General features: G+C 39.9%; 1 pseudogene; it reads left to right on the top strand.

The window, feature by feature from the left end:
• Window positions 1-3,777: 3,777 nt before the first annotated feature.
• Window positions 3,778-4,945, top strand: LOC110322763 (annotated as a pseudogene).
• The last annotated feature ends 3,201 nt before the right edge of the window (window positions 4,946-8,146 follow it).

Below are 8,146 nucleotides of genomic sequence, written 5' to 3'. Positions count from 1 at the left end.
AAGTGTGCTATTTATGTTAAGATCTTGATTTGCAGGAGATGAAACTCAATAGTAGAGCACTTGCCAGGCATGCACGAGGCTCTTGGTTAGATCTCTAAAACCACCAGGTGGAAAATGGATCCCATGGTTCTCTTACTAAAAGGAATCTGGTATACAATTCTGTGATAACTTGTATGGTGCTTTTTTTATTTTAATTTTTTTTTTTAGATTTATTTGTTTTATGAGTGTTTTGCCTGTGTGTATACATGTGTACCATATGGTGCCTGGTGCCCATGGAGACCAGCAAGGGATATCTGAATCCCTGGAACTGGAGCTATGTGGGGTTATAAGCCACCATGTGGGTACTGGGAATAGAACCCTGGTCCTCTTCAACAGCAACAAGTACTCTAAATCACTGAACCTCCCAGGTCCTATAAAGTGAACTTGGTTTTGGGGTTTTGGGGTTTTTTTGGGGGGGGGCGGTTCGAGACAGGGTTTCTCTGTGTAGCCTTGACTGTCCTGGAACTCACTCTGTAGACCAGGCTGGCCTCGAACTCGGAAATCTACCTGCCTCTGCCTCCCAAGTGCTGGAATTAAAAGCCTGTGCCACCATGCCCGGCTAAGTGAACTTGTTTGAATGTGCAGATCAGCTAAGTAAGAAATAGAAACCCCTGAGTCTGATGTGCTGATCCATGCCTTTAATCCTAGCACTAGGGGTGCAGAGGCAGGCAGGGCATAGAGTTCCAGGCCACACTGGGCTACATGGTAATACTGGTTTTTGCTTTGTTTTGTTTTGTTTTGTTTAAAAAAAGCAATAACAACAACAACAACAAAAACTTTGTAGTCTTTTTCCTTGCTGTACCTAAAGGGAGAGACTCTGAAATTGTCATAAATTGGAATCATGATGTGAAACCCAATGTCGACAATATAAATGAGGCAATCCAATAACCCTGTTAGTATGGGCCCTCAGAACAAAGCAGGAGTTCAGAGTTACATATGGCCAGGTTAATGAAACCCTGCAAAACTGACAAGTGACTACCTCAGAACTCATTCAAACACTACTCACATTCCTCTCTCCCTTCTCTCCATTTGAAAATTGAAATAATGCAATACATGTAGTAAGATGGAAATAATGACCCTGATATGAGGTTTCAGAACTATTTTCCCAAAAAAATTAGCTGTCGAAACCTGGATGAGTCTTTCAAAAATTACTAACTTCAACTCCTAACAAGATCATTTCAGGAGGTAAATGAGAAACTTCAAATCTTTGTATAAAATTAGCATACATTTCATAGCATTTCTGTGTTTGAGACCTAACTTTGCCCCTTCCCACCCTCTCAGTGAATCGTTAATCTCTGACTGGAAACTAAGAAAACTTAGCAGTTTCGAACAGTGAGTGACGCACCGCATGGGAAAACTGCCCATGGCCTGAAAGCTTCCTAATGTGCTAGCTGTTACTCAGTATACTTCCTCCTCCATGTTCTTCCAAGGCCTCCCCTTTCATCACACTTAAGCTAACAAGAAGGCCTGCCCTTTTCCCCCAGCCATGGCCTTTAGTACTTTAACAAAACACAGTTCTGGCAAATTCTATAAATTTTTTTCTATAATTGTTTAATCAACAAATGGTTTATCTCCTCCTACAGGTTGAAAGGTTCTTGATGGGTACAGACCATTTCATCCAGTATTTCTTTTATATTCATCAGGATACATCCATAGCAAAATCTTGGGTTCATACTAATGACTTGGATTTTTATTGTTATCTCTAGCCAGTCATGGTGGTACACACCTTTAATCCTAGCATGTAAGAAGCAGAGACATATGGATCTCTGTGAGTTCAAGGCCTGCCTGGTCTAAAAAATGAGTTCTAGGACAACCAGTTCTGTTACATAGAGAAAACCTGTCTTGAAAAACTGAGGGAAAAGAAAAAAAAGAAAGAAAAAATGTACAGAATGAAGGGCAAAATTGTTTTTTGTTTTTTTTTTTTTTTTTTAAGATTTTTGTCTAGGGTCATGAAATAAAGTGAAAGGCCTAGGACGCAAGTCTAGGTCAAAACCAATGCTCTTCCCACTTTCCCTGGTGACTCCTTATAGTATCACCCTCCTTGCAGCCAAGTTTATAAAGTAAATGAAAAGATTGTTTCTTACATATGGTCTGACTATTATGGTTGAATAACCAGCATCCAGAATAAATATCTACTACAGAAAAATTGAAGGGAAAACAACATGTTTTTCATTTTTCTAAAATTAAATTTTGAGAAAATTTCACTGCAGTGGCACAAATCAAGAGAACAGAAATTATTTTTCCATAAATACACAAAATAATTTTAATCATTTTAGTCCACTAAAATAGACTGTTCCCTAATTTAAATACAATCTTTTAAGTCTTCATGTAATTTCCTCTTTCTATAACTTTTTTAAATGTCTGTATTTCATTTTTCAAGTATTAATAACTTATTTGTGCTAGTATTGGTATTTATTTTATTATTATTTTTAATTGTGTGGACATCAATGTAGGTACACAGAGAGGCCAGAGACACCAGATTCCCATAGAGCTGGGGTTACAGGTGGTTGTGAGCAACCTGACACAGATCCTGGTAATCAAACTCAAGTCCTCTGCAAAAGAATTTGGGTTCTTATCACTGAGCCATCTTTCCAGTCCCTATTTAACTAAATTTTCATTTGAAATTATTTTGGATTTATAAACGCCAATGACATGTGTAGATCCTGATAATTTTGAAGAGTCAAGAACTTTATAAACTATGCCTCACCTTGGGGTTGCCTCACATTTACACCCAGTTTGCGCTAGGCATGGCAGCACATACCATTAATCCCAGAACTTGGAAAGATAAGAGTTTTCAAGGAGAGACCTTACTTCAGGGCAAAAAAAAAAAAAAGGAGATTACACTGGGTTTGTAGATCTTAAGTAAGAATAAAGGTCCTTCTCATGCAGGGCGGTGGTGGCTCATGCCTTTAATCCCAGCACTTGGGAGGCAGAGGCAGGCAGATTTCTGAGTTTGAGGGCAGCCTGGTCTACAAAGTGAGTTCCAGGACAGCCAGGGCTATACAGAGAAACCCTGTCTCAAAACAAAACAAAACAAAAAAAGGTCCTTGTCATTATGTGATATTGGGGTTTTCACGTTATCAAATTACTTACTGTGGTATTAATTTTGATCCTCTGAAAAAAACAAAGTTGTGGGTCTTTTGGTTTTTTTGTTTTTTAGTTTTTGTTGTTTGTGGTTGTTGGATTGGGTTAGGGTTTGTTGTTGCAGTTGTTGTTTGGAGGCAGGGTGTGGTGGCTATTCTTAGTTGCCAACTTGACTACATCTGGAATGAAATACAATCCAGAAATGGATGGCATACTTGTGATCCAGATCTCGAGGCTAGAAGATACAAGCTTTTGATCCAGATTTTAAGGCTCAAGACACAGGACTTTAATCCAGATCTTGAGGCACACTTTTAATCTGGGCCAGACATTCTGCTGGAGGCCTACATAAGGACTGTGGTGATTGAAATATGCTTGGCCCAGGGAGTGGCACCAGTAAGCATGGCCTTGTTGGAGTAAGTGTAGCCTTGTTGGTGGAAGTGTATCACTGTGGGGGTAGGCTTTGAGAGACCCTCTTCCTAGCTGTGTGAACCCAGTCTTCTCCTAGCACCCTTCAGATCAAGTTGTAACTTCTCAGCTCCTCTTCTGCCTTGGTGATAACTGACTGAACTTCTGAACCTGTAAGCCAGCCCCAATCAAATGTCCTTTTATAAGAGTTGCCTTGGTCATAGTGTCTGTCCTTCACAGAAATGGAAAACCTAAGTCAAGGACGATGAAAAAAGGAAGATTTTCTTCTTCACCTGCTTATACTTACTTGCCAGCCTGTCCATTGGAGCCCACTTCTTCAGGATTCTAGCTTATACAGAATACCAACACCCCAGGCTTGTGGGATTAAGCAATTACTAGATTCTTCAACTTCTCATTCACAGCTGGCCATTGTTGAGTTAGTTGGACTGCAGCCTGTAAGTCATTCCAATAAGTTATCTTTCTACAGAGAGAGGGCGGAGGGAAGGAAGGAGGGAGGGAGGGAGGGAGGAGAGAGGGGGAAGGGGAGGGGAGGGGGGGAGGGGAGAGGAAGGGAAAGATTCATTCTGCAAGTTCTGTGACTCTAGAGAACCCAACTAATGCACAGGGTTTCTCTGTATAGCCCTGGCTGTCCTGGAACTCACTCTGTAGACCAGACTGGCCTCAAATTGTCTACCTCTACCTCTTGAGTGCTAGGATTAAAGGCTTGCACCACCACTGTCCAGCTGATGACCAAAGTTTTTAAATAATGTTTCTTTCTTAGTAGATAACTCATGAAACTAATATTACTACCAAGTTAAATTTCTGTTTTAGTAATCAAACAAGTAGTTCATCCAATGATTTAAAGAGTCTGGTGGGTAATCCTGGACTCCAAGCCCAAGCTTTATGAATTTAAGCTCTATACTTGTTGACTCTAGATCATAATTTCACATTTCCTTCATCAAAAATGAGATTATGGATCAGGGGCTGGTGAAGGGGCTGGAGGCGCCATGTTGGGCCAGGAAGGTGGCAAAAAGAAGCCCCTGAAACAGCCCAAGAAGCAGGCCAAGGAGATGGACGAGGAAGATAAAGCTTTCAAGCAGAAACAAAAGGAGGAACAGAAGAAACTCAAGGAACTAAAAGCCAAGGCCACAGGGAAGGGCCCCCTGGCCACAGGTGGAATTAAGAAATCTGGCAAAAAGTAAGCTGTTTCTCACATCTGGGGTGGTGAACCTCCTCTTCCATTCCTATTTAAACATCTGGATTCCCTGCCATAACATCTTTGCCACCTACAGCTAGAATGAAGTGTTATCCTGTAACCTGTCAAACATCTGGATTCCCTGTCATAACATCTTTGCCACCTAATAGCTAGAATGAAGTGTTATCCTGGAGCCCATTGTACATTGTAATAAACTTTTGTTTAAAAAAATGAATAAAGTAAATAATGCAATGGCTCACTGTCTCTAGTGTTCAGCAATTCCTACCTCAGCTGTGAATTTAAAGTGAACCCAGTCTGGAATCCCACTAGAGCCTACTGGTCCATCTTCATTGTACTCTCAATTCTGTACCACTTTGAATTAAACCAACTCATTTAAAAGCCAAAAAAAATGAGATTATACTTCATAAAATTTAAATAATATGTGTATTATATTTAATAGCTGCAAAGCACTGTAAGCATCGCTAATTAATATCATAATTTACGCTTTCTTTCTCTTTTTTATTTGTAAGTGCACTGTAATGATCTTCAGACACACCAGAAGAGGGCATCAGATCCCACTACAGATGATTGTGAGCCACCATGTGGTTGCTGGGAATTGAACTCAAGACCTCTGGAAGAGCAGTCAGTGCTCTTAACCACTGAGCCATCTCTCCAGCCCAATTTACACTTTCAAGTTGTTTACTAGCATTTTATTTTCTTACTTTTCAAAACAGGATTTTCTGAGGAGTTCTACAAGTAACCTTTGAAAAAGCCTGTTGGGTCTCATAAATAAAATACCAAAGCCACAAGTATAAGTAATTTTAAAAAGGTCCCCTAGGGGGCCACCTCTATTATCTGTAAATTCAATAAAGAGGAAGACTTTAAAACCAAGTTAAGAAAGTGTAGTTACCTCATCCACATTCCTCAAAGCTAATCATGTAGGAACTCTTCATTGACTGGAGTCAATATGGGGAAAACATAAAATAATTTGACTAAACCATATGCTTACTGTAAGTCCTTTAAAATGATTATGAACTACTAAAGGTCCCCATGACTTAGTACTCAGTATCCAACTATGCAAGATACCTTTTAAGCATCTGAGGGACATATCATAACCATGTTTAAAAAAAAAAAAACCTTTTACTTTCACTATAATACAAGTATAACACGTTATAAAATATAAGCTTATCAGTAGGGTAGTGGTGGTGCATGTCTTTAGTCCCAGCACTTGGGAGGCTGAGGAAGATGCATCTCTTGTGAGTTCAAGTCCAGCCTGGTCTACAGAGTAAGTTCCAGGACCATAAATGCTTATCGAGGACAGATGCTCTTAAATCTACCTCAGTAAACTAGCTCTCACAAAATAAGAGATTTTTACATACCTGTAACTCCAGAACTATCAAAAAAGTCACTAAGAAACAGTTTTTGGGGACTGTAGAGATGGCTTAGCAGTTAAAAGTACTTGCTGCTTTTGCAAGGGACCAGAGTTTAGTTCCCAGCACCACCCACATAAGACAGTTGACAATGTATCCAGAGATCCAATGCCCTCTTCTGGCCTTTTGGAGTGTACACACACACACACACACACACACACACATTTTTACATTTATTTTTTACTTTATTAGTAGTAGTAGTAGTAGTAATTATCATTTTTCAAGACAGGGCTTCTTGGTATAACCATGGCTGTCCTGGAACTAGCTCTGTAAACCTCTGTAGGCCTCAACTTCACAGAAGTCCACCTGTCTCTGCCTCCCAAGTGGGATTAAAGGTGGGTACCACTTCCACCTGGCCACAAGAAGAGGGCATTTGAGCCAGGCATGGTGGCGCATGCCTTTAATCCCAGCACTTGGGAGGCAGAGGCAGGCAAATTTCTGAGTTCGAGGCCAGCCTGGTCTACAGCGTGAGTTCCAGGACAGCCAGGACTATATAGAGAAACCCTGTCTCGAAAAACCAAAAAATTAAAATTAAAATTAAAAAATTTAAAAAAAAAAAAGAAGAAGAGAGCATCTGATCCCATTGCAGATGGTTGTGAGCCACCATGTGGTTGCTGGGATTTGAACACAGGACCTTCAGAAGAACAGTCAGTGCTCTTAACCACTGAGCCATCTCTCCAATCCCACCAAATATGTTTTTTAAAATGAATTTTAAGTTAGTGTTTGAACAAAAGCAACTGAAGTTATAAGAATAGAATTTTATTGAACAGCTTTTAGTCCTCTTTTAGTGTGTGTGTGTGTGTATGTGTGTGTGTGTGTGTAGTATGTATGTATGTATGTATGTATGTATGTATGTATGTATTTTGAGACAGGCCATCTCTTGGTAGCTCTGGCTGTCCTGGAACTATATCTGTAGACCAGGCTGGCCTTGAACTCACAAAGATTCACCTGCCCTGACCTCCCAAGTGCTAGAATGAAAGGCATGCACTACCACACCCAGCTGCTTTTACTCTTATTTGCAGATTCTGTATTTTTAAGTTATTTATATATTACTCGTGGGTGATGGGACATTAAAATCTTCAGTGCTTAGGGTCCCCAAAACCCCTTTTTAAAATATTTATTTTATGTATATGAGTACACTATTGCTCTCTTCAGACATACCAGAAGGGGGCATCAGATCCCATTACAGAGGGTTGTGAGCCACCATGTGGTTGCTGGGAATTGAATTCAGGACCTCTGGAAGAGCAGTCAGTCCTCATAACCACTGAGCCATCTCTCCAGACCTCCCACAAAGGTCTTACTACAACAAGGTAGAGTGGGGAATACTTGTAATCCAGCCATACCAGGGTGACACAAGGTTACAAGTACTAAGCCAGCCTGGGGTACATAAGGCTAGCCTGGGCAACAGCACCCTAAACATTGTGTTTTCTTTACTCAGTCATTCAGCAAAGATACTTTATTTGATGAAAGTCATAACACATGTACATCCATTTTTATACAGAATGCACACAATTTTATTCTTCCTCGTTACCATATTTTCTCCAAGCAAGACACCATTTATTTCCAGAAAGCAGTGATTGTAAATTTGTATTAGTGTTAGTTATCACTTTAACAGTGCTAGTGTCCTATCATAGCTTCCAGATAACTAAAAACTCATAGTTCCCAAAATGTATACTTGGAATACAGTATACATGGAATTCTAAATATTCTGTTAAAATGTTTTTAAAGAGCTGGGCGTGGTGGCGCATGCCTTTAATCCCAGCACTCGGGAGGCAGAGGCAGGGGGATTTCTGAGTTTGAGGCCAGCCTGGTCTACAAAGTGAGTTCCAGGACAGCCAGGGCTACACAGAGAAAACCTGTCTCAAAAAACAAACAAACAAAAACAAAATGTTTTTAAAGAAGTTCATCCCCTTTGTTGTTACCTGATTCGCAATATTTGAGCTTTAGATACCTCAAAAATTATAGATTATATATTATAAAATTATATATTACA

This window comes from Mus pahari, chromosome 6, assembly GCF_900095145.1.
Source record: "Mus pahari chromosome 6, PAHARI_EIJ_v1.1, whole genome shotgun sequence".
Classification (NCBI taxonomy): domain Eukaryota; kingdom Metazoa; phylum Chordata; class Mammalia; order Rodentia; family Muridae; genus Mus; species Mus pahari.
Note: the sequence above shows the minus strand (reverse complement) of the source record. Positions and strands in the feature narration are given on the sequence as shown.